The following is a 27,870-nucleotide window of genomic DNA, read 5'->3' as shown; positions in this document are numbered from 1 at the left end:
TTTTTTTGGTTCTGTTATTTATTTAATAATTTTACATAGCACAACTTACCTCAACATGGTTATTATAGACTGCTGGAGTATTAGTTTATCCTAATGGGTTAGTCAGAGTCCAACCAATGTGAGGCAGGTCCCCTATTTGCTATTCCATGCTACTGACATCTTATCAGGACTTAGTTAAAAGGCCAGGTTCTGCTGTGTCATCAGTTTTCCCTCCACTAAGTACCTTCTCCATGTTGGTCTGATCTGGAATTGGCACTACCTGTACAGGAACAGCTATATCCCCTGATCCTTCTTTTACGTCCACCGTAGGAGCATGTTCACTATCAAATAATATGGCTTCATTCTGGTGTCTAAATTAAACACACTACCAAGATGGTAAGATGTAACGCTCACAAATTATTTACAGTATGACCTTTCGCAACAGGTTGAATAATATACAATACAATCACAGCTTTCAAGGAAAGCTGGGTTCATACACTCATACAGTGTACAATTATTCAATCAAAAATCCTAATTCTCATGCGTTCTGATGGGCAGACACAATTTGTGAGGTAATTATTCTCCCACCACTTCATCTGGGCTAGGAGAACTTTAACACTGCCTGGGTAACAGTATACACAAGAAGTGTCCTTCACCTACCCTGGGCATTGATGGGCAAACAGTGCCACACAACCTGTCATACAAGCAGGTCTTTCTAGGGTCCCTCTTGGGTCCAGCTAAACACTGCAGCCATGCCAATAATATCTGTCTGGGAAAATTAGAGCGTGAGGCCAAGGCTGTGAGCCAAGTGTGTGTGGGAAAGAAGGCTCATCTGTAAGTCTGTGCCATTCCCCCTGGTTTCTAGTAACTAACCCTTGGGTTTGGTAAGCTTTTGTGACAACTCACTATATGCTAAGCAGTTAGGGCATTCAATAAACCGTGGATCTGCATCCATGAAGATGGAATTAATGGCACGGATGGCCTTGTGAAATCTACTCTCTAGAAGCTTCATGATGCCTGTGCCAGGCCATCTAGCTCAGGGATCCCACAAAAATTCTGGTCCTTTCTATCAGGCAATTGCCTCCATATTTGTAGGACCCACTGTTCACTATCCTGGGACAATGTCAGATCCGTCTCATACTTACCAAGCGTTGTGGGGTAGAACTCCTAAGAGCACTGCCCATTAGCATCACTCTGATCTCTTTCTCTTCAGAGACCACTGGCTCTTGATTCTAACCTCCTCAAAAGTTAAATGCATGCACATATAGTGAGTCAGTAAGATAACAGACTAATCCCCATGCACATAAAAATCTATTACCTAACCGGTTATAAACACGAACAGTCTTCCTTCTTTGCGAAGATAATTTGTTTGCTTCCGAAGAGTGCTCCTAGCACATGTCTTGCCAGATGTGCATCCTGCATGGCACCTGATTCAGCCTTACTATAATAACAGTGTGGTATAAAATAGCAAGGGCTGACCGTAAAGTAGGTAGAGGAGGAGGTGTAGCAGCAGTGTTTGAGATACATGGGTTTTCACGTGTGGAGATACTCTGGGCATTGGGGAGGGGGAGGCACTTGACTTCTCCTTCATCATATACCCTCACACCACGCTGGGGGGCTCTTTATTATATCGGCCCGAGGCCCCTCTGGCGTCTTTTTGAAGGCATTAGATGAAGTTATTGTGCCGAGGGCTTTGCACTTCTCGAACTTCTTACTGCTTGGGGATTTTAACATTCATTTGGACTGTGTAGAGGCCAGTGAAATGAGGGAATTTTGTGAATCGTTAAATCTGTCCCAACTGTCCCAATGGATTCCCAATGGATTAGTTCCTTGTCTCATAGTGTGGGGCACACCTTAGACCTAGTCTGCTCTTATTTCCCTCCATGTGTTCAGGAACCTCTCCAAGTTTTTTGGTCTGTTCACTTTTTATTCCACTTTTCATGGACTATTCAGGAGCCTTAGTCTGCCATGAGATCTCTCCGAGGGAGACCAACTCAAAGAATAGAGCCCTCTGCGTTAAGAAAAGTCCTTTTTGATACTCGTCCTTCTGCTTCCAAGGATTTGGTTGGCGCTTTAGTGAGCTTAAACAACAAGATCTCACAGGCTGTGGAATATCTTAGCCCACCTCTCGCTAATAAGCGAGTGAGAAACGCCCCTTCCAAACCTTGGTACTCTAGCAAGCTCAAGGAGTTAAAGCAATCCTGTAAAAAAACTGGAGCGTAGTTGAAGACTGGCTTATTGCCCATTGGCTAAAATAGTGTTAAAGAAGTTCCAGCAAGAGAACTATGCTGCTATCAAGAGGGCTAAAAGCAACTTCTACACGGCGGTATTGTTCTGTCCAAAAACAACTCTAAAGAATCTTAGCTTTAAGATATAAATCCAAAAGTGGTAGGCACCTAAAAGCAGAATGAATTTGCACAAATGTGGGTGAGAGTGCCCCTTTTATTTTATTCGGCAATCCGGCTCTTTTGTGGTACATAGTCACACTGCCTCCCTCTCAGACGCTCCTTCTTCTTTGTGTTATCTCTGTCCTGATGAAGACCCGCCTCTACGTTTTTAATTGTCAAGTCAAAAATATGTTTATTTAGACCATTTGATCTATAAACCACAGTTCATCCTTTATCATTTAAAATCACATAACACAAATTCATATTCTTAACAGTAAAAATTATCTTAAAAACAACCTTTATACAATTTAAAACCAAAATTCATTTGGATTATAGGGCTATTGGCTATTTTGGGTCTCCAGACAGATCAGGAACTTATATACCCCCTGCATATATTTCCCGATAGCTATCGCAATGTCAAGATTTTCCATGTCAACTAGAAGCTCCCGTGCTTTAGTGCTATCCTCAACCTCATATTTTAAAAATATCGGGCGGAGAAACTGTTTACGTAAATTTAAAAACATATAACAATCCAGCAAGATGTGCAAAATATCACATTTCATTCCTAGTTTACACACACATTTACCATCAGGATGCATTAGGGCAGTTTTTATTGCGCTATTTGTAAATAACGGATTAATACCTATTCGTAATTTAAGAACTTCTGCTCTTATCCACCGGTTTGGTAGCAAGTCTATATATGGAAAGTTAGAGTCTTTCTCCCATCCTGAGCTCCTAAACTTTACAGAGTCTTTCTCTCTCAGATAGATTTGGTCTGTCGCACTAGAAGTTTCTTTACCCTGCACTTTAACCCCTTCGCTGCTGATGACGAGCTCAGCTCGTCATCAGCCAAGGGTGGCGTGTGCTGATGACGAGCTGAGCTCGTCATGTAACGCGGTATTTTTAAAAATGCCGCACAGCGCAAAAATCACCGCAGCAGCGATGCGGTTAAGAACATTCTTTATAACATTAGTTTGGAGTGTCATAGGGTCGATGTTCACATTCAGGTAATCACAAATGGCCAGGAGTTTCCTTCGTGTTGCCTTCGCCCACTTTAACTCACTGGTCTGAATTTCTTTCATACACCATTGTGATACCTTAGTGACTTCCCCCTGACCCAAGCGGTTCCAGAATCTGAGGAGACTCATCTGCACCTGGACATTCCATGCGGTTAGGCCCAATTCTACTCTAACTGCCTGGATCATTGCCGACCCAGGGAGGGACAGCAAGGCTTTTAAACATTTTCCCTCCTCTTTATCCCAGGTGCTTTTCCCATCAATGCAGAGAACTTCAGCCCCATATTGGAATTGTGGCGGAACCATAGCTTTAAAGGCAGTCAAGAGAGGTTTATGTGACATATCGCCATAGCTATGGTTGAATCTTTTCAACCCGCATACCGCTAAATGCGCTTTTAGTTTCTGCGCTTCCAAATGGGTATCCCACTTCAGAGACCTTGTAAAGCATATTCCGAGGTATTTATATTCACTTACAGTTTCTAGCTTAGTTTGGCCCAAGTAGCAGCTAAACTTCGTACTCTTCTTCCCAAGACATAGAATTTTTGTCTTATCCATGTTTACTGTAAATCGCTTTGCGATAGAATATTCATTGAATACATTTAACTTCCTCTGAAGCCCCACCTCTGTTTGATCCATTATTACAAGGTCATCTGCATACAACAGACAGGACAGATGCTTACCATTTATTTTAGGGCTCGCTCCTCTGGCTGTACCCAGGAGAAGGAGCAAGTCTGCTAAGAATAGGGCAAAAAGTAACGGGGCCAGAACACAGCCTTGCCTCAACCCATTGTTTATCAGTATTTCCATTGTAAGGCCGCCAGAGGTATCTTTAATTACCCGTGCCCAGTTATGGCTATGCAGTTCTTGGATAATCAAGAAAAGATCAGCCGGAACATCATACTTTCTCAATGTCTCCCACAAACAGTCCCTATCCACCAAGTTAAAGGCTGCTCGAAAGTCCACGAAGCAACAAAACAATTTGCCCTGTTGCTCCATGGACTTCCTCGCTACAGCCCAAAGTGCGAAGCAGTGATCAATAGTGGAGTGCCCCTCCTTGAAGCCACCTTGCTCTATTGGAACTATTGACTGCCGCTCCACCCATTCTTTCAATTTTCCCAGGACTATTTTAGAAAAGACCTTTTCCCCAATATCTAATAAGTTAATTAACCTATAGTTCTTAGGGTCTTTCTGTTCTCCTTTTTTATGCAAGGGTCTAATTATGGCACCTCTCCAGGATTTGGGGAAATGACCTGCAGCCAGGATTGCCACAAACATGTGGGATAAAAATCCAGCCCACCAATCTATCTGGGTTTTAATTAGGATGGCGGGAAGATATCTGGGCCTGCTGCACGTGATAAGTTTAATTTTTTAATATTTTCTTTCACTTTCTCTATAGAGAAGTCTGGTATTAAACCTTCTACATCCCTTATCCGAGTTGATCTATTCTTTTCGCTTTCCGGGGACTTTTTAGCATTATAAAGGTTACTTAAGTAGTCTACCCATGCTGCCTCCTCCACAACGCAGCTCATAGTACCCGGTACCCTTCCTGCAGCATCCTGTATCAACCTCCAGAACCCTTTTATATTTTTATTTTCAATTGTTTCTAAAAGGTTTGCCAAGCATTCTTCTTTAAAAATCCCCTTCTGCTTCTTTACTAGGGATTTATACTCCTTCTTCAACCCAAACAAGAGCTCCACATTCCCAAGGTCATAGCTGATCCTCTGGCGTCGCTCTAATTTTCATATCACACTTTTTTTTCTCTGACATTCCTGATTAAACCACTTGGACTTTCCTTTCTTGGGTTGTGCAATTACCTTGACTTGTTTCTTATCATTTAGGTACACTCTTATGCACTGCACCGCCTGTACTATTATATCCTCGTACCATGCTACCTGGTGCCCTTCGATCCTTTCCTTTGATAAGTTTTGTTGAAAACATACCAGTTTCTCCACATACTCATCCGTCAGTCTTGTGGACATGCGTTTGGGATACTCCACACTTTGGGGGATTACCCTTTCACATGTGCCTAATATCCCACCTACAGTTTCACAAAACAATGCATTGTGGTCGCTATCCCTGCGCTTAATTACATGGAATTGTTTTACCAATACATAGTTCCACGCCTGGATAAAGATATAGTCATTAGGGCAATGTTGGTTTCCCACTCTAAAGGTCTGTGTAGCTGGTCGATCGGTATCCTTCCTGCCGTTTAGGCATATTAAACCCTTTGAACTCAAGAACTTTCCAAGAGCTTCATCCTGGCTATTCGTTGGACATAATGGGAAATTTGCTGGATCTATATTATAGGCACTCAGCATATCCTCGAACCAATGATCCAACCTTCCAAAATTTAATTTATGATTAAAATCGCCCATTATTACCAAAGTATCCTTCCCATACTTTTCTGTCAAGTCAATTATATCCTTTTTAAAGAGGCTTAATTCTCTCTCATATTCTTTTTGAGACCCCCATTGAATATATACGTTTATGATAATCAGATGGGCATCCTTCCCATTGGTCCCTAGATGACATACATTACAAACCAACAGCCATTTACACAGCGAACTGATTAGTTTGGACTCTTTTACAAAACTGGTTGAAGCAAGTGTTACCATACCCCCTGAGGGACGTCCACATTTTTTATTTTTGCTAGCTGGTTTGTGAAAATGAACGAAACCTTCAGCTACCTGGGTGTTGCCGCATAGCCATGTCTCCTGTAGACAAATAACATCAACACACTTTGCAAGCTGGTTTAAACTATCCGCCTTTGTTATTCCTCCCAGCCCGTGTTTGTTCCATGAAATTAATTTCAGGCTATGCGGCAACTCAGTAACCTAATCGATCGTTTTTAATTGGCTTTCCCCAATTTCGGATCCTAACGTTGACAATCACCTCAGCCTGGATTGTTGTTTTTTTACTATTGGCGAAGAGGCAAATATTGGCTAAACTAATTTCCTCTATATGATGGATGTAATATAAGGCATTGCACATCTTAGCAGACAGGCTGCTTTGTAATGTTTTGTGACCATTGCTGACCCTAAATTGAACTGCTTACGTCTTTTCTTTTACGTATAAATGTTAAATGTTGTATACTTGTAAAGCGAACAGCTGCCCCAGCAAAGGGGCGTCCCAGCGCTGTATACCGCTGGGGAACCCATCCTGGCTTTCCCTGTGAGATGGTCCCTCCTGGGCATCTTCAAGGTGAAGACAAGCATCCCCGGCGCTGATGGGGCCGTTAGTAGAGATTAAGCAAGATATTGCCCAGAGTTGCTGAGTGGGACCCATGGTTGGAGTAGGCACCGAGGCGAGAATTATCGAGTCTGCTGACCATGGCCCAAGACCCTGCCGCGTCGGGAATCAAACCCTGGTCCCGGACCGACCTCTGCTTCCGGGTCTGGCGCCTCTAACCAGTGAGCCACGCCACTCCACACCACTCCACGTATGCATGAGCACTTCTTCTGAACACTTTTTGCAGATAATGGAGCAACAATCAAATGTGACTAATGTATATATACTATTGACTTTCAATACAATTTGAATTTTTTGCATTCAATTGTGTTTTTATGTGTGATATTAATTGCATGCACTCTTCCTCCTCTAAGTAACGACATTTATCCATACCATTAGGATAGGAGGATATTGATCACATGTGTAGGATCAAAATATGCAGATTAAATCTGTTTATCCTTTGTCTCGCATTATTCGATTGGACCATTTTGTTGTCTGTATCACGTTATACCCAGGCCCTTCGGCTGTGTGGGTTACCCCATTGTATTGTAATGGTACTTTTATTAATAATCAACAAATCTCATGTGGTACGCTTAGTACTAACAGGGGTCTAGCACAGGGATATTGATATATAGATGACCTTGTTCCACTGAATGACTATTGTTTGGTTCACAGGTCCAAATGGGGATGAGGAAACAATAAGTGCTGGGGTGTAGGTTGGTCAATAATATGCTTGGTGGGGAGGTGAGCTTCAGATTTTCCAACAATCACGCTGACATATAAAGTTAAAATACCACAATTCAACAAGAAGGGTGCATGAGAGGGGCCAAGGCGGCAATGGAAAGGCAGTGGAATGCGGGTTGGTAGGATTACTAAGTGACAGAAAACACAATATTCTGTAAAATACCAAACATTTTCAAGGACTTTCAAAACAGAGAGGGAGAGTGTGTGTGTGCATTTTTGTATGCGTGCATTGCAAACATTCCTGGTGAACTCCGAGAGACACCTCACCATACCGGACTGAAAGCACCTGTACCCAACTATTTATCAGAAAATACATTTATTAGGGGGGGGGGGTGTTACACCCCAAATATCCCCCCATTGAAGCTACGCCCCTGAACTAGTGACTGGTACTGGTGGTAACCAGACAACTCTTTACAAACAGTCAGTGGGTCGAGTATGCCGGGCACCAATATAATATTTCAGGGATAATCATCAGTAAAGAGACACATAATCAAAACAGATAAAAATCACAAATAAACTGAGGAAAATTCCATGTATCTTAGCAACGCAGCGACAAAAACAATGTCAAGCATTAAAAACCATCAAAGCAGTTCACACAATTTTAGTGCTTCTGCATTTCTGATTCTACAGCAAAGATTTCCTCACTCTTTTGACCACCACCCATTCTAGCACTTTCAATTTCTGCCTCTTGGACATCATAATGCTGACACTAGCCCCTCCCGGAAACCAAGCCCCTCAGAGATCATCTGTGACCCTCTTGCAAAGTTCGCTACTGTAACATCGGACTCGCTCGTGTCACTGTCGGTGCAAGCTCGCCTCATAGTTTTGTGACTGACAGCGTGCCCTGTTCAGGCCGAGTGTCACGGGGCTGCAGTGCGGTTTATTATTGCACGCAACGGAGTGAGGCCTGCTGGTGACCCTCCTTGAATGATGCCGTGCTCGGCGCGAGGTTGCTTGCTTCTCTGTTGCTGGCTGCTGGGCACGCGCTGGCAGGCTAACCCGAGGTTTGAAGAGTCCTTGCTGAGGCTGGGGCTGGGGGAGCCGCTGGTTCTTCTAACAGTGCGGGTGGCATTCGCAGGACTGGATGGGCAGGGGCGTAGGAGACACTAAAATTCTGGGGGGGACAGGGACAACCTTGTGGACTTTCCGGTGACCCTATACAAATCACTGCCCGTTAAAAGAATACAAGTGCATACTTTTGAAATGAAATATTGAGACAAGCAGACATGTAGTCACAGTTTGCATCTACGCTTTATTGTTATTTACATTTACAAAGTAATCAGACCAAATGTTAAAAAAGCATGTATATGAAGCTTGCATCTTCATGCACCAGCAAACAAAAGGTCGCTGACTTAGGGTGGGGGCATTGTGTTTGCAAGTGCATTATGGATTGAAAAGTACCTGCTGCTGTATTCCTGGTCTCCAGCAATTTTCAGGCAACAATTAAAATGTGAAGATAACTTTGATGATTAATGTTCTTTATTGAGAGAGATCAGAGGTTTGTCTAGTGGAAGTTTTGGCTCATGGTAAGGTAGCCAGAGTGGGGTAATATGCCTACTGCAAAGAATGTGTACCACGCAGATCACAAAATGCATATCATGCAAATAGAGCAAACAGAAGAAGATGATGGATGGAGTGCTGAAACTTTTAAGACACTCACCCCCAGTCACAGATCTGGGTTGAATGCATCATCGTTTTTTGGCTCACTTTGCCACCCCAGTTCAGACACAGCTATATGCAAATCAGTCCCAGGATGCTTGTTTCCGGTCCAGGGAAGACATGGCTTGGCACTTCGCGCTGGACTGTTCTCTTGAGGCACAGGGTCAAGACTGATTTGCATATAGCGGTGTCTGAACTAGGGTGGCCAAGTGAGCTAAAGAATGATGATGGATTCCACCCAGATCTGTGACTGGGGTGAGCGACTGCAAAGTGTCAGCACTCCATCCATCATCTCCTTGTGTTTGCTTTGTTCACCTTAAGTTGGCAGGGTATGCCCAGATGTGGGACCCTTGCTCACTTTGCCACTGGATTCAAGCTAGCCTGGCTGATGAGGGCTGTTAGCCCGAAACCAGACCCAGGATGCTTGTTTTTGGACCAGGTAAGACATGGCTAGGCAGTACGGGCTGGACCGTTCTCATGAGGCACAGGGTCAAGACTGATTTGCATATAGCTGTGTCTGAACTGGGGTGGCAAAGTGAGTTAAAGAACAGTGATGGATTCAACCCAGATTTGTGACTGGGGGTGAGTGTCTGAAAAGTTTCAGCACTCCGTCCATCACCTCCTTCTGTTTGCTTTGTTCACCCTAAGTTGGCAGGGTATGCCCAGACGTGGGTCCCTTGCTCACTTTGCCACTGGATTCAAACCTGGCTGATGAGGGCTGATAGGCCAACACTGGTCCCAGGATGCTTGTTACTGGTCCAGGGAAGACATGACTTGGCAGTTCGATGGATTCAACCCAGATCTGTGACTGGTGGTCAGTGGTCCGACCATCATCTCCTTGTGCTTGCTTTGTTCGCCCTAAGTTGGCAGGGTATGCCCATACATGGGTCCCTTGCTCAATTTGCCACTTGATTCAAGCTAGCCTGGCTGATGAGGGTTGTTAGCCTGAAACCGGTCCCAATATGAAAGTTTCTGGTCCAAGTAAGACATGGCTTGGCAGTTCGGGCTGGACTGTTCCCATGAGGCACAGGGTCAAGAGTGATTTGGCTATAGCTGTGTCTGAACTGGGGTGGCAAAATGATCTAAAGAACGATGATGGATTCAACCCAGATCTGTGACTGGGGGTGAGTGTCTGAAAAGTTTAAGCTCTCCGTCCATCAGCTCCTTTTGCTTTATCATGTAAATAGGTCAGTGAGTTACTGCTTTTGTCTCAGGGATTCTTTTGGTATTTGCAGTTTATAAGTCAAAATCTTAACAGTGATCAGTAAGCTATTAACCGTCTTCAAAGAACTGCATGAAAACCTCAAGGTATAGATTAAAATGTTATGACTTTACCCCAGTCTTTCCTTATCCTAATATTTGAAAATGGGTTCATAAGGATACAAATCAATTCTGATTTTAAAGAGAACCCCCAAATATGGTGTTATGTTTTTAATTCTGAGTTTGTACTTCTCTTGTTTTGCAATGCCATCCTGTGCCCTGGGCACTCCCCAATGTTTTGCTGGCTGGTACTGGTGGTACCTGACTCTGACTGACCCTGGCCTCTGCCTAACCAGGCCCAGGACCAGTGCTATTCTGAAAGAGACACTTAAAGATACTGTGAAACACCTACATGCACTAGGGTGCACTATGGGTTAGGGTACCCATATGATTGGCATGACCTATAAGGCCCTAATACATAATAGGGCAGGGGGGTGAGAACTACTTTTAAGTCCCTAGTATATAATAGGACATGGCAGTTTAGAGGCCAGCAGCCTTTCTGCACCTGCATGTGTGCACTGCTGAAGCCTGAGGACAGTTTAAAAGTAGCCCTTTATTGTAGGACTGCTTTTAAAATGCAAATTGTGCCCAAAATCGACTTTTGCGTTTGGGGAACTTACAAAATGATGAACTACAATGTTGGGGCAACATTAAGTTAAGTGGAAAAATGTTTCCACTTAACTATGGCTGTATCATATATGCCACATAATACATCATTTGCTGCATAATCTAACAATTTCACCCAAAACAATTTTGTAGCTCAAACTGATCAAAAATGACTAACTTAAATGTGACGTATGTTGCTGTGGAGTGTAGGGCCCTTTGCAAAGGTTGACTGGTCACCTTTCCCACTGCTGCATTTGTATGTTACACAGGTACAAATGAGGCAAAATCTCTGCAGAGGCTCTTAGTATGTATAAATATGTCAAAATAATAAAGTATAAAATGTACCGCATTATGCTGCAGCCTTTTTATTGTTGCATAATTTAGTCAACACTGCAACATCATTTTGCCCTCCATTGCTGCATAACTCCAGTGGCCCGAAAATAGGTTGCACATGTTAAAAGTGTTTGTGCATGAAGCAGAGACCATGACGTTTGAAAACTTAGGGGCTGATTACGATAGCAGGTGGACTTCAGTCTGTCTGCCATCGAATCGGGGAATGGGACCGGTGGCCTGCAAGGTGGCGGCCCCACGATAGGCATTACAATGCGACCGCCACTATGGCGTTCGCAGTGCCTATCTTTTACATTGCAGCAGGTGCTGCTGGCTGCATCATCCACTGCAATGTAAAAAAGAGACAGGTTACATATATCAATGCACTACGTGGCAGGCACAATGCGGTGCCTGCCTCATGATGCAGTGATATGTAGGTGGGGCATCATAGGTGACCACCAGGTCCGATGTCTGGGGACTGGGGGGAAAGGGGTACGAACCCCCAATGTCCCTTTCCGTCATCTTTTCCATGGTGTGTGAACCGCCATGGATAGGCTGGCGGGTAAGAGATGTCGTAATCCCTACTGCGGTGCACCACAACCAGGACTGTAGGAACCACAAGCTCCTCCGCTGCACTGGCGGGCTCAAGGTGCACATCGGGTTTGTGGTGGTTGGTCTTTCCGACCGCCAGGGAACAGCCTACCATTATAATATGGCGGGCAGTGATGCAGTCACCGATGGTGGCGCCACCGATGAGGTGACGTGGTGGTCCCACTGCCATTATAATCACCCCCTATGTTTGGTGTGCGTGCAAATCCTACATTGCCAACCCCTGGTAAGTTGCACTACTACTGCTGAAAAAGGCCAATGGAGGTACCAATGGGTGAGGTGGACTGGCCTCAAGGGTCTTGTGACCTCAGTGACAGAGTCACTGCCGCACTAGGGTGTGCTGCTTGGTAGGTCTGCCCGCAAGACTGGAGGTGAACTGCAGTATGGATTGTGGTGGACAGGCCTTCAAGGTTAACTCACACTTGCCACTGTTAGGGTCCACCTGCGGATGCTAAGACACCAGGGCTTCGAAGGTCTATCGGGCCTTCTAAGGTGTAGCATCGGAATGAGCTCTGTCAGGAGTGCGGTCTGGTGGACTGGTCATGAAGGCTGAACATGGTTCTCCAGGTCCAAATTCAGCAGCTCTGGACAGTGTGCCACTTCCTCTTCCACACTGAACACCATACTGCCCCACAGAGAGAATCTCGCACTGCCTTCGGCTACATCTCAATTGTGCTGCGACTAAATTCAAATTATGCACTAGACAACAGTATAATTCTGCCTGAAAAAAAAATTAATAACACCCTGGAAAAAGCAAACACTCATAAGGAATGCAAGAATAAGCAAAGCATGTGAACTGTAATCAGTAACAACATGGTTACCTTAACGGTTTTAAACTCCTACATGACTACAGGACCAGGAAGGGACCAGTTTCAATGTCCATTGCTTATATCCTTACAAAATGTAAGAAGTTTGGATTAAAAAAAAAAAGACTACCTCCCCAAATACAGAGCCGCTGTACACATTTTATAAGCTAAAATAATTAAAACAGTTGAAAACGACCATATTAAACGTTTCTACTCCACCCATCGACCAGGTATTGCAGTACCTTTAGGAATGGTGCACTTCCCCACCCTGGGAAAATAATGCTGTTCAAAGAAAGAAGAAAAAAAGAAAGTAGCGCTTTTACTGGCAAACTCTGCAAAGTGGTACTAATGTGTGTGGGTGTAAATAACAATCTGGCCTGTCTGCTGCCCACTCTGTATTGTTTTATATAGGTATTTAATAATATTTTCTCTCCGTCGTTTTTCTTTGGAGTAGAAAACAGTCAGAAAATGAGGACATTTCCAGCCAAGGTGTTCCGCTCTTTTTTGGATCCATTTCACAGGGGAACAAATAAAGAAAAGGAGAGGCAAGAGAGAGAAGTAAGAGCGGTCTCTTCAAATCACACAAGTGAGGAAGAGCGAGACAGAGAGAGAGCATGAATAAAGAGAGAGAGGGCAGGAGGGCGCTGCCAGAGGCAGATCAGGAGAAGTGGACACTGTCCTTGCCTTCTCTGGGCATGAAGGCAAAGAGTTTTTTTTACCTTCTCGGCCCTTCCCAGAACCGGAGCATTACTACAGCATAACAAAAGGGCAGGGGGAGAGGCCTCTTTGACTGCAGCAGGGCAAGTGCAGGGCCATTAGGTAGCGCTTTCACGCGCTAATGGCCCTGCGATTAACAGGACGGCGAGGGGTAATTATTTTGTCCTCTCGTCCCGTCCCCCGTGTCCCCCCCACTCCAAAATCTGGGGAGAACATATCCCCCGCGTCCCCCACACTTCCTACACCCATGTGGATGGGGACCCTTGCCCCCGGTGTACACGTATGTCAAGACACTAGGGGGCAGATTTACAAGGTCTGGCACATCTCTGCAAATCAGCAGGGATGCGCCAGAACACTTGCGACACGCAAAAACACCTGTGCTCCACCACTGATACGCCACATTTACAATGCGGTGCGCCATGGCGCACGGGTGGGCAGATGCGTGTCGCATCCCCCGGCGTAAAGGCTGTGCATTGCTGGAGGCGCGTCGGCTCTAGCAAGGCTGGGGGTGCCCCATGCCTAACATGCTGCGTCACTCCTTACGCCTGCTTTAAGCAAGCGCAGGGTTTTGACACAGCATGGCCGTAAAAGTGACTCAGTGAAATCTTGTAGATTTCACTACGTCACTTTTACGAGGCGTACCTGCGAGGGAACACCCACCCTGCTCCGGAACGCCCACATGAAACCTTACGCAGGTTTCATCTGGCGCAGGGCTTTACAACGTGATGCATCTCCCTAGATGCGTGATGTTGTAAATACGGCACAACATGGCGCATGGTTTACGCTGCCGCTGCGTCACAGAAGTGACGCAACGGCGGCGTAAATGTGTTGCAAGGGGCTTGTAAATCTGCTCCTAGGTGTGTTCTAAATAACATGGTACCTCAATTTAAGTCAAAAACAGCAATGTTCTAGATCGGACCGTGGTGTGTCTGGGGCTGGGAGGGCTAGAGGAGATGAACCTGAACATTATGCTCGCCGGCAGACATTCGACAGCCACAACATGTCATTCCGGCAGTCATGCGGCAGCGGCACCACCAGCAGTGGCACTGCAGCAGGAAAGTTATTAAGAGAACTGGACAACCAACAACTGCGGGCCCGGAAAAAAATAGAAGGCCCTGGATCCACCTGGCCTGGAGGCCAAGCCCGTCCTTGTTAACAGTGCGCCATACATAATGGAAATATAACAGCATTAGCAAAGTTAAGTGTGTATTCACCATCCCTGCTATTGACAGTTATTTTCTTGAGGTAGATGTGAATGACTTCAGACAAAATTATGGCCACTCACCGTGCAAGGCAGCCAACTAGAAGGGTATGTACGCTGCATTTGGATCAAGAAAAATGTGAATGACTATTAACTTACCAGCAATGAGTTCACCTCTTGGCCTAGATCAATACTGCCTGCAGTGCCTATTTTGAGCCGGTGGTTTCGGGTGCTCGGCACCAGCCCTAATTGTCAGCACCGGTGCTTGTGACAGCTTGCCACAAGGTGGCGCTGTCTAGCTAAAAGTTTACCACAACAACAGTTAATTATTAATGCTATATTCATGAAAAATTACTATTAGCTGCCGCCCAAGCCATTCTTATAGATTTTGGGGCCTGGAATAGTCCTAATTGTCACACTTGTAGGAGTGCGATGGTTAGAAGTTGTGTCGTTAATGTCATTGGCAGCATAGCAGGGCAATGTGTGTTGAGAGCTGCAGTGGCCTCCTGACGAGAACCCTGGCACTTCTTTTTTCACAAATTAAGCACTGATTGCCTGCTTTTTGAGTTATCGGAAACAGATGCGTCCTGAGCCTTCTCACACTGTTAGAAGTTTAGCTATGCGTGACTAATATATTTTATTGCGGTGATGTGGGCACCAACACTAAAATGTGCTAGTCTAACCCATAATGCGTGGTACTAAGGAGGGCGGCAGGTACTCGTACTGAAATTATTTATATATTTTAAATTAAACCCGCACTGTTTAATAATGTATCAGTCATGTGTTTTCTTTTCCTGCAGTATATGCTTTGTCAAACTTAGAAATAGGGACTCGACTCTATTTAATGACTCCCTGGTGTTGTTTACCATGGCCCCACAAAAACGTCCGACATGACTAGGGTAGCTTTCGATATTTGTATTCCAATCTGGAATCCAACACTGTATGATATGTACTTGAAGTAATTTTCATTTTTTTTTTTTAGCTCATTCAAACTTTTTTTGTTTAATTAATTCGTCATTACTCAGTGTTTTACGTCTCTATTTTGATAGGGGACCAACTTGTCTAACTTGACTCATATTGTCCAATCCATTTAAGAGGATGTTCTGCTTTAATGAGGGAAATCCTTTAATTGGTCACAGAACTTCATTTGATCTTAATAAGAGATGGTAATCAGTTACAGCTTACACTAATGTTTCTCCAAATTTATCAGAAATTATCAAGGACCATTTTTGATCAAAAATAAGCTTACTCAAAAAATAATGAATACGTTTCTTTTAGTCTTGAGCTACCTACAAAAATCGCTGCAAATTACCTTTCCCATTTTGTAAAATGTTCATTTGTTGAGAATATGCAATGTTCTCAATTATAGATTTTCTTTACCTTCCTTTCAACACATTACCACGTTCATCGACATTCTGCTCTCCAAGTCTGGCTGCCCTCATCAATCTCTTCCTTCCTTCCGGCACCTACCATGACCCAGAATCCAAACAACACTTTGGTAGAACCCCATTGGTCGCTTTGTCAAGCTCATCCTCTATTGACTAGGTACCTGAACAGAAGCCCACATTACTGAGTGGGTGGAGAATCCTTAACTGAATGCACGGTGCACAGACTGGGACAATGTGCCCTATTACAGTGAATGCGCTGTTCAGAGTGCAGGCGCACACTCACATCTATACCATGAACAGGACACTTAATAAAGGAAGACCGTCTGTTTGAAACAACGCAACTCTGTTTTGACTTTTCTGCTTATTTTTCTGTCCTGTATTTTGGCTTTTCTTCTTATTTTTCTACCCCCCTGTTTTGCCTTTCCTGCTCTTTTTTCTACCTTTTGATTTGCCCTTTCTCCTCTTTTAACTGTCCTCACTTTTGCCTTTTCTGCAATTTATTACCCTACTCTGCACAGGGAAGGGGCCCATGGGGCCCCCTCCCTGGGCTGATTCCGGCACCCTGGACCCTTGGGCTGACCTTAAATGAATGGGGGAGGGGGGCCACATGGCCCCCCTCCCCAGTCTGATTCAGCACTGGGTATGCCTTTTTTGCGCTGGCGGTGTCCCTCTGGTACTCCATGACCAGAGCTAAGGAGTCAAGGTATTCCCTACCGTGCGCCCTTTTCTTTAAAAAAAAAAATGTTGTGGGACTGAAGCCAAGTCCTGAAGGAAGTGACCTGAATCGGGTTACCCGGGTCACTCGCAACCACCTCTCAGTCTTCCAAACAGATGAAGAGTCGGTCAGATAGTAGAGAATACAAACCAAAAATATTTATGAGTCATACACTCAAGTGGAGTCCAGTCTGACCAGCCTCCTTTGATTGCTGCAGACGGACTGACTCCTGCCAACATGGTAATACGTAATATACATTTCCAATACCGCTAAAGACATGGCCAGACTGGAATTTTCCAGTTAGTAGCTGGTTAACATTGAGCTACAATCCAAAGACCTGGTACATGCTATCTCCGTTTCAAGGTTACTCTGCCTGTGCCCGCCACGCTAAGGGTGGGAGCAGGCCTATTCTAACGAGAAAGGTATGTAATGACAAAACAGTCTATTCATTAGTGCAGCGAAGCTCAACCTTGGAGAAATAAAAGAAACACATCGAGCCTGCTTTCGGCTGAAGCAAATAGAACGAGACAGAAGCTTATTTTCGGTCATAGTTAAAAATGGTGGCTGAATACAAAATGGTGCCGCAAATGCTAACTTAAATCATATCTTGCAAGGGGAAATTGTCCCAAAACATTTTCCATTCCAACAGACCCTCCTTTTATTATTTGTAACATTTTGCTATTATCTAAGAAACAATTACTCCCTACATAACAGAAAGGCTGCTGATACAAGCCAAAATATTCATTATCAGTATTAAAAAATGTCCTCATCAGGAGCTTCGCGGGCGACCAAGATGGCCGCGTAAGCTCGGAGCTCCGTGGACCGTCCGATCCATCGCAACTATCCTGCCTGAAATCCTGGTCCACATTGGTGGCATTGTAATGCTGGTGGCCTGCTGAGGTGGGGACTGCAATCGGCTTCCGAATCGGTGGCTCCTGAACAAAGTTACGTCGAGCTGAACTTCGCTCCGTGACGTTGCCATTGTCCCTCCGGACTTCGTCACTTCGCACGATTGGACTGCGTAGTGCCCGCCTGCCGCCCTTGTTGGTGAAGTAATAGCGCTCCTGCTTGAGCCTTCTACACCCTGGTCTTGCCTTCTTGATTCGTCTGCCTTTCGGCTGTGGACCCGGAACTGTTGCCACCTCGCCCTTGTTCTCTCGTACCCATCATGGCGGGCAGAGGGGACCCGGATAAGGCATCGAATAAAGGTGGTCGGGGCAAATCGCAGACGCAACATAATCGCATGGAGCGATACGTGAACCTCAAGTCGCCACCTACGTCAGGGGCTGTCTCCAAAGGGACCCCGTCGACTAGCCAACTAGACGGATCGGACCCCACCCTCGTGGACATCATGGGTGCCATCACTAGCCTTCGTGCCGACATGCAACAGCAGCACGAGACTCTGACCCACAAAGTTGATTCCATGGCGATTGATATCACCCTTATAAGGGCCGACTTGGGCAAGACCAACGAGCGTGTGAAGGCTCTCGACATCAAGACCTCCAGCCTCACCTCGGACGTTTCCGAGTTACAGACTGAGGTCCGCAATCTGCGGACGACCGCTGATCTTTTCTCGAAGCGGCTGGAAGACTTCGAGGGGCGAGCCAGGCGGCAGAACGTCCGCATAGTAGGGGTACCGGAGGGCTCCGAGAATGACGCAGCTGACCTATTTGTGGAGGACTTGGTTAAGACTCATTTGGTGCCCTCTGGACTGAGTAATTTCTTCTCAGTGGAACGTGCTCATCGTGTACCGGGAGGCCCGCCGAAGTCGGGAGCGACGCCGCGCCCGATTGTGGCGCGCCTCCTCAACTTCAGGGACCGGGATGCGATCCTTCAGGCTTCCAGATCGCATGGACCACTTCAGTATCAAAATGCGGAGGTGCATTTTTACCCTGACTTCACCAGGCTTGTGCAGCGTCAGCGCTTGAGCTACGCGGGGGTGAAGAGACGCCTCAGAGACTTGGGTCTCAAGTACTCAATGATGTTCCCCGCGAAACTCCGTATTGAGTACAAGGGACGTGTACTCTTTTTTGACTATCCTGAGAATGTCAGTGAATGGCTGGACACTGTTTCACCTGCTCGTGATGAACAGGAGGATGAAGCTGGAGGCGCCTCTGGCAGAGCGGAGCGGCAAGACTGAACTAGGGGCTGATGCTACCCCCGCCTCGAATGGCCGCCGGACTGGTGCTTTGTTTACTTAATGATCTCTCCTTTATTCACATGGTGGGTGGCGGGACGCTTTCACGGGGATTCCTTACTCCTCTGGGTCTTTCGTAGAGTAGTTAATGGGGCGACAGGCACACTGCTGGTTGGGGGGGCTTTTTAGTCTACTGCAGGGGTGCAGGGTGGGGGGTCTGTTGGGGACAGTTATTTTGTGTGTTGTCTTTTCCTCTCTTTCTCTTGTGTGGCAATGGGTCGTTGGTGCTCCTGAACTGTTTTTGATGCGGGTGCATTTGGGCATTGGGTGGGGCGGGCAGTGGGGGGATGGGGGGTAGAATGTTAAGAATTCTCAGTTGGAACGTTAACGGGTTGGGTGACCGAATTAAGAGAGGGGTGGTGATACAATTGATCAAACGTCACATGCCAGATATTGTTCTTCTCCAAGAGACGCACTTGGTGGGCAACGCCTGTAAGGCTTTGAATCGCAAGGGATACAAAATGGTGGTGCACTCGGGGTTCTCTTCCGGCTCCCGGGGGGCGGGCATCCTTGTGCGTGCGTCCCTTCCCCTAGAGATAGAGGACACCTTGATTGATGACAGGGGGCGGTACGCCGCCGTGGCTGGTAGGTGGGAAGGGCGTTTCCTTACGTTGTTTTCTGTGTACGTCCCCCCGGGGCTTCAATCTAGTACCTTCCAGGACCTTGGTGGTGCCATCTTGTCTATGCCGGCTGGCCGGTTGATAGTGGAGGGTGACTTTAACTCAGTTTGCTCTGGTCTGCTTGATCGTCAACCGCCCCGCGACCTGCGTAGTCCGCAGATGTGGCTGCCCTCCTTTCTCGAATCCATGGGTCTGGTAGACGGATGGCGACTCCTACATCCCACGCTCCGTCAATTTTCCTTTCTCTCTGGTGCACACGGGAGCCTTTCTCGCATTGATTATGTCCTCACATTGGCCTCGGACGCATTGGCTGTTTCCGAAGCCCGCTTTCTGGCGCGGGGCATTTCGGATCACTCCCCGTTATTGGTCTCCTTTGACTTTGGGGTGGTCCTGTCGGAGCGACCGGCCGCGGTCAATCCGTGGTATTTTCGTAACATCAAAACCCGCTCCCTCCTGGCCAAAGCCATTGATCTCTACTTCTCCGAGAACGTGGGCTCGGTGAGGTCGGCCACTACGCTCTGGGAGGCCTTCAAGGCGGTGCTCCGGGGTGAGGCCCAGGCGCTCATCGCTGAGGCCCGCCGGACTAGGGATTCTGACATGCTGATGGTTGAGCAGGAGGTCCTGCGTCTCGAGTCCCAGCTGCGGCCCGAACCGGACCCCTCTGTCTTGCATACCCTCTCGCTGAAACAGGCGGAGTACCATGCCTTGGCCACGAATGCCACACTTGCCCTGGCCAAGGAACAGCAGGGCTGCATCTATGATGTGGGCGATAAGGCTGGGAAGTTGCTGGCCTGGTTAGACAGGAGGGAGATGGCTAGCCGTGTGGTGCCCGAACTCCTCGGAGACGACGGCGTGGTCCTTACGGACCCTAGTGCCGTCGTCGATTCATTCGCTGGCTACTTTCGGGGGGTCTATGAGTCTGCCTCGGAATTTTCGGAGGCGGACTCGTCGGCCTTCCTTTCGGATATTGACCTACCCTGCCTTTCCGAGGACGAGAGAGCGGACTTGGATAGGGACATAACCGCCGACGAGTTTGACCTTGCGATCCGCTCCCTACGGACCGGAAAGGCCTCCGGGCCTAACGGCATAGCGGTGGAGCTGTATAAAATTCGCTCGGATGCGGTCTCCCCGCACCTCCGGAAAATGTTCTTGGAGTCTTTTGAGAGGGGCTGTCTCCCCCTGGATCAACGACTGGCCACTATCGTGGTCATTCATAAGGAGGGTAAGCCACGGGACGTCTGTCGATCGTACCGTCCTATATCTCTCCTTAACGTGGAACCCAAGGTCCTCGCCAAGCTGCTCGCCAACCGATTAATTGGCGTCATTAGCGACCTCGTGCACCCCGACCAGTCGGGATTTATCCCCCACCGGAACACCGCTCTCAATCTGCGGCGCCTTCATGGTGTCATGGCTAGGGCCCATACTCTCGAGGAGCCGGCTGTCCTCGCGTCCCTTGACGCTTCTATGGCCTTCGACTCTCTCGAGTGGCCTTACCTTTGGGCAGTGCTTGCCAAGCTCGGGTTTGGACCGGTCTTTGTGCGCTGGGTGAAGCTATTATATGCGGACCCGATGGCCAATGTCACGGTCAATGGCCGCCTGTCGGCGTCATTCCCCCTACGTCGGGGTACTAGACAGGGCTGCCCCCTGTCGCCCCTTCTGTTTGCCTTGGCCCTTGAGCCGCTTGCGGCTTTACTGCGTGTGCATCCTGACCTGCGAGGCATTACATGGGCCCCTGGCTTCGAGGACAGGGTCTCCCTGTACGCCGATGATATCCTGCTCTATCTGACTTCCCCCTGCAGGTCCCTTATCGTGGCCTGTGATGTGCTCCGACTTTTCGGAAGGTACTCTGGCCTGGTTATCAACTGGGCCAAGTACTCCCTATATGTCCTCAAAGGAGATACTCCGCGTCTCCCCAGAGGCTGCAACATTCAGATTGCCGCATGCGGTTTCATGTACCTGGGCATCTACATCTCTGGTAACCCCAAGTTGAGGTATGATAACAACTTACTCCCCCCTCTCCAGCGGTTGCGGCGGGATGTGGACAGCTGGCGTAAACTGCCGCTCTCCCTTCTTGGCCGTGCCGCTCTGTTCAAGATGATGTCCCTGCCCAGGTTCCTATACGCACTCCAAAACGCCCAGGACCCGGTCCCGGCGCGCTATTTTCGTGATCTTGAAGGCCTCCTTCGGACCCTCCTCTGGGATGGTCGACCCCGTGTTGCCATCCACAAACTCACACTCCCCTGGTACGACGGTGGCATCGCCCTCCCAGATGTGCGCCGCTACTATTGGTCTTCGCAACTTGCCGCCCTCAACCACGGATTTTATGGCCCTGTGGGAAGCCCCGGATATGCCATGGATAGATGGCTGATGGGCGGGGGTAACTACTACCGGGCCCTATACTCGAAGTCTTTTGACCGACGGTTGACGGGCCCTTCCCGTACGGCGGTCCGCATTTGGCGGGCGGTTACTAAGGCACAAGGGTGGCAGGGCAGACTCACGAGGTTCACCCCCCTCTTTGATTCGGACATCCTGGGTAGACTATGGCACACCAAGGGGTTTGATAAGTGGGACCTTATCGGCATCAGCAGGGTTGATGATATGCTCTCCAGGGGTTCAATTAAGACCTTCCCCCAATTACAAATTGAATACCAGCTGGGCGCGACGGAGTTTTTTCGCTATGCTCAACTGAGACACGCGCTGCTTTCGGCCCTTCCGCCGGACGGCGTCATTCCTGAGAGCTCCCCTCTGGAAGACAGGATACTTGACGGGCACATGCTGGATAGTGCAATCTCCCTCTCCTATAAAAAATTGATCAATGTGCGCACGGACCTCCTCCTTAGTTTGAGAGACCAGTGGGTGGCGGATGGCCTTGAACTGGATGATGAGGATTGGCAGAGCGCAGTCTCTTCCCCTAAGGAGGCTGCCATTTCTTCCCGTCTTCGTCTCGTGCAATTTAAGATCTTGCACCGAGTGTATATGACAGGGCCCCGATTAATGCGCATGGGTTTCTCGCCTGACGGTCTCTGTCGTAGGGGTTGCGGAGCTCTTGCAACCTTTTTGCACATCCTTTGGGAATGCCCGGTAATCGCCTCCTACTGGAGGAGAGTGCACCCGGTTATGGAGGAGGTGACTGGCGTGGCTGCCCAAGCGGAGGCCCGTAGATGCCTCCTGAACGTATGGGAGCCCTCCGATCATAACGTTGCACAGACTAGATGGGTTACCCTTGGGAACATGGTGGCTAAGAGGGACATAGCCCAGAAATGGGGTGCATCCGCGGCCCCCCTGCTGGTGCAGTGGAAGGCTAACATGGACTGGTGCATGTTCAGGGAGAAGACAGTCTATGTGGCCAGAGGGAGACCTTGAACTTGGACTAAAATTTGGGGAGCGTGGAATGAGTACAGGGGAGATGTGTGCTTACCGCCTGAATCAGTCAGCCTACATGATAATGTGTCTCCCTAACCTGTGACGCCAACTGAGCTCTACTGTATTATATTATCCTTCTGCCTTCCCCCCCCCCCTCCGCTTTTCCATTCTGGCAACTTCTCCTTGCTGCATATTTCCCTGCCTCTCCCCTGCCCATCTCTGACACCCAGCGTCACACTGCTCCCGCTGCCACTTTCGCGCCTTCGGGCGCCCTCTTGTTGAACATCATTTAAAAAAAATTGACCTTCGATGATTATGTTTTAATTGTTTGACACTACTTCTCTCCTCGTAACCCTGCTGCCTTGCCTCCGGGATATTAGGCTGAATAGCTGTGTGTTCTGATTTAAATAAAGGTTTTCAAAAATTAAAAAAAAAAAAAAAAAAAAATGTCCTCATCTATTGGCATTAGGTCTTGTACATCCTGCATCATCATAGCTGTTGTCTTGGTGTCAGGTACTGGAACCTTTGGTGTGGGCGACAGAGTCTTTACACAATGAGCACAACAAGCAGGGAGACAATGTATACACAGGCAATAGGTGAAAATTATACCAGCAGCTACAGCTGGGAAAATAAGAATCTTCCCACCCCAGGACACGAACAGGCCGCAGAAACACCCAGAGTCCAAGTGCCATTCTCTTGATGGATGTCAGATGCAAGTCGTTGCATCTTCTGGATGGCAAAGTATACATTAGGGGCGTGGTCTGGGATGTATACACAACATCTGCTGCCAATTACATGACAGGCCCCTCCCCGATCAGCAAGGATGACATCTAACACCATCCTGTTTTGTAAAGCAACAAGCCTCATTTCCTGTAGCTCGGCTAAAATATTTGTCAATATTCCAGCTACGGTATTAATGACCACTTCTCCAACTCTTGTGAGCCGATGAACGTTAACGCTATTGGAAATAGGGCCCCAAAAGGGTATAATACCCTTCATGGCATCGGTAAACTGTTGCAGAGTGGTGTCTGCCTGCTCTATATCTTCAGTGTTGATAACCCTCCTAACTCAGGACAAGTATGGGCCTGTGCATTGCAATTGATGGTCATTATGATAATTGGACTGTTCTATGTACACTGAGGAAAGAAGGAAAGAGAGATAACAGGTGCCTGACCATCCCCAAGGAAGCTAAACATAAGCTTGGGACCCACAAACAAAGCAGACATTAGGCGGTGGGAGCAAAGTCGGACTACTAGTCGTACTCAATGTATATGTGTAATTGCAATTACTCTCTCCCACTTTTACCTTCCCTATTTCTGGATACAAAACCCATCTGTGGTGTTAACTACTGACACCGGCATCGCCTCATCCTTAGTGATATTGCATACCTGAAAGGATCAAAAATATTCAGTGGCATTGAACACCTGGAAATCTAACATTTCATTTTGAAGCCATGTTTCGTTCTTTACCTTCTCATATATATTCATACAAGCTGATGGAGACAATGAATCCAGGGCCCCTTGTCCTCCTTACCCCGTAGAATTAAACCCTTGGTGGAAGCGTATAAATGCCACCACTGGGCGAGAGTCACCAATGTCATATTCATAGCAAAGGAATGAAAGTGATAATGCACAATAGTAAACAGTTCAAACCACCCCTCACAGCTCCCCAGATAGAATAATGGCATCAACAGAAGAATATCACTCTTATGTGTAAAAGAAGGGAGTAGACCACATATTCAACAATTAGTAACATTAGAAATATCATGTGCTTGATGGAGCATTTGCAAAAGTACATTGTCTACATATGTTTTGCGATGTTCTCCTTTATGGGGGGGGGGGGGGCAAAGTAACAAACATGTGTTCAGGGGGAACATGTGTTGTACCAATCAGGGAATGTACTGGGTATCTCTCCTCCAGGAACCATGCTACCCCAAGTACTGTTATGAAGAAACTCACAATGATCACTACAAAAACAATTTTACTCTTTGTGGACCAACTAGATGAACTACATCCATCCAGCTCGAAACGCGGTTCCGCAAATGGCTGCTCCTCCTCCTCGATGGGGTGACCAAACGGATACATAATGGAACCAAGGGGGAAAAGAATGCAAGAAAACTAAGGGCAAAAGGCAAATGTTCCCAGTGTCCGTTAGAGCCTCACTGGCAGACTCCTATTGTTCATCAACGTTGGCGCTGTTGGGCACCGGCGGTGGAGATGGCGTACCAGCTCTTGAAAAAATCTCACCTCGCTCAGGATAAGGTACTCCCTCCCCCTCCAGGGGAGCATGTTCGGTCTATCCTGTCCCGTGTCCGAACAATGCACCAATCTCGACTCTCCCTATGCTACTGTTGCCTGACCTATTGAGTCCATCACTGCTAATCTGCTTTTTCCTTTGGTGCACTGTTTCTCCGTCGGGGCAAAAATTATACCTAACTGCTCCAGGCACAGAGGGGTCAAGAAAAAGGCACTCAGAGGGCTCAGACACAGAGGGGCCAATGGACTGGGACTCAAGCACAGATGAGCCAGTAGAACAGGGCTCCTGAATGGCCCTGACCTCAGGGGCACTGCCGCGTTCAACACTGCATCATTCTCATCCTCCGTTTGAGTCCACGTTAGCTGGGCATCCGAAAAGGGGAAAAAGCGGGGCACCTGCTTCCACTCCAAGTCCCCAATACCATCAAAGACCCACTGGTCATAAGGCAGAGGAAGAGGTACTTTCCGACAGTGCTGGCTGTGTATCCAATTCTTTCGGCCAGCAATCTTTACTGTGATGCGGATGGCAAGGAGTACTTGGACTGGCCCCTTCCCCCTCAGGACCAAAGCCTTCTTTCTCTAGAAGTTACACGTTCAGATGTAGTCCCTAGGCGGAATGTTATGCCCTGGCCTCTCAGGTGCTGGCAGAAGTGTGTCCTGAATCTGTTGGTAAATAGAACACAAACTTTTAGGTAACTCATACAAACAATCCACTAACAGAGGATATTCAATTTTGGAATATTTCTGAGGACACGGGATGCCCCAGACATTTGCCGGGAGCCCAAACACGACCTTGTAAGGTGACAACCCGGTTCTAGAGTGAGCGGTTGTTCTTGTAGACAAGAGGGCTAATGGTAAAGCATCTGGCCACTGCAACCCTGGGCTCTCCTGAATCTTTGCCACTTTCAGTTTGAGAGTACCATTGTACTTCACAACTAGACCTGGCGCCTCGGGGTGATACGCAGCATGAAACTTCTGTTTGATGTGGAGACCCTCACAAACCAACTGTATGACTCTCACATTAAAGTGGCGTCCATTGTCACTCCAAATCAAACGGGGCAAGCCAAAGTGAGAGAAGAACTCTTTTATGAGTACCTTTACAGTCGCTATGGCTGTATTTTCTTTAGTGGGGTAAGCCTCAGCCCATTTGCTGAATGCGCAAACAACCACTAACACATATTTCAAATTGTTGACTTGATCCATCTCTATGTAGTCTAATTGGAGGACCTCAAAAGGAAAAGCAGGGGGTACAAAGTTGCCAGGTGGTGTAGGGGTACCCTTCCCAGGATTATGCATCATACACACCATACAATATTTGACCAAATTAGGCGACCGTCTTTGGGATATTATCATTGTGCCATACAGGATCTAACAATTTACAGATACCTTTTGCACGGATATTGGCTGGCCCATGTGCCATAGCAACTACAGGGAGAACATATGCATCTGGTAGCATCCATCACTGTTTCCCTGATTTATCCGTCCAACACCCTTCCTCATCCAAACATGCTGTTCTTTCCTGCCATACTGCTAACTCCTAGACCGTTGCCTCGTTCCCAATATCCTTGACATTTGCCAATGTATCCTCAAACATAGTAACCTCGGGCACCCACCTAGCTGGACCTGCTACAAACATCCTGTTCATCTTCATTCGGTCTGTCTCCTTAGCTGTCTGATCTGCAAATGCATTCCATCTACCCACATCATCAGTTATTGCCTTACGGGCACCACACTTCACTATCGCTAATTTCTTAGGGAGTGTCAGAGCCAACAATAGCCTATGTATAAGAGGGCCATGCTGTATTCTCATCCCATGAGAAGTGAAATTAAAACCAGTGCTTTTGCTGACAGGGTGAGCTATTGATGTGAGAGTTATGTGGCGTTGTAATAGGGCAGTATCCGTTATGGTACCGCCTGGGCTCTAAATAAAGGCAGTATAACAAACTATACCATCCCTGTCGACAGTTGTTGTAAGTAACATATACCATCAACTGGCAAATCCCAATTATAACAATGCATTTTAGGAGATACATCAGAGTCGTGTAACACACCCACATGTCCGACAACACTCCCAAGTAGCGACCCCAATATTAGTATACCTGATAACTGTAATATAAATGGAATACCATCACCATTAACCAATAGTATGTAGTGGTTTCGGCCTAGTGGGTCAGCGCTCAGTTGCGTAGTTTCAGATGTGAACAATGCACACTACCCCCAGAGTCAGAGACTGATGTCACTTCCACCGAGGGGCTGGTGCTGATTGGAAGGCAGACAATCGGTAAGGTATCTGCCATGTGGAGGGCCACCTGTCTACCCTCCAGTACTGCCTGCAGGATGGGGCCCCGGAGGGGCCCTCTGGGGCGCTGAGTCCTCCTCTGCGTCATCCATGCGATCTTTGTGATGTCTGCCGCAAATCGACCCAGTGCCCACTTCCATCTGAGTAAGGGAATTTCTGTCCAACCACTCCCAGGCTCTCTCCGGGGTATCAAAGAAATAGGAGCGCTGCTCTTGGAGAATCTTTAACTTTGCGGGAAACAAGAGAGTAAAAGACAGGCCCACAGTACGTGCATGTGATTTGACTTCCAAAAAAGATGAGCCCCTCTTTTGAACTTCAATCGTGTAGTTTGGAAATATCGATACTTTGGCATTGTCAACTGAAGTTGGACCAATAGTGCAAGCATTTTGTAAAAGAGATCTCGGTCCCTAAAGTTCAGAATTTTGGCTATTATCCGCCTTGGATTCACGCTGGGGATAGGCTTTTTGGCAGGCACGTGATGTGCTTGTTCC

The sequence above is a fragment of the Lissotriton vulgaris genome, unplaced genomic scaffold (assembly GCF_964263255.1).
Source record: "Lissotriton vulgaris unplaced genomic scaffold, aLisVul1.2 SCAFFOLD_945, whole genome shotgun sequence".
Lineage (NCBI taxonomy): Eukaryota > Metazoa > Chordata > Amphibia > Caudata > Salamandridae > Lissotriton > Lissotriton vulgaris.
Note: the sequence above shows the minus strand (reverse complement) of the source record.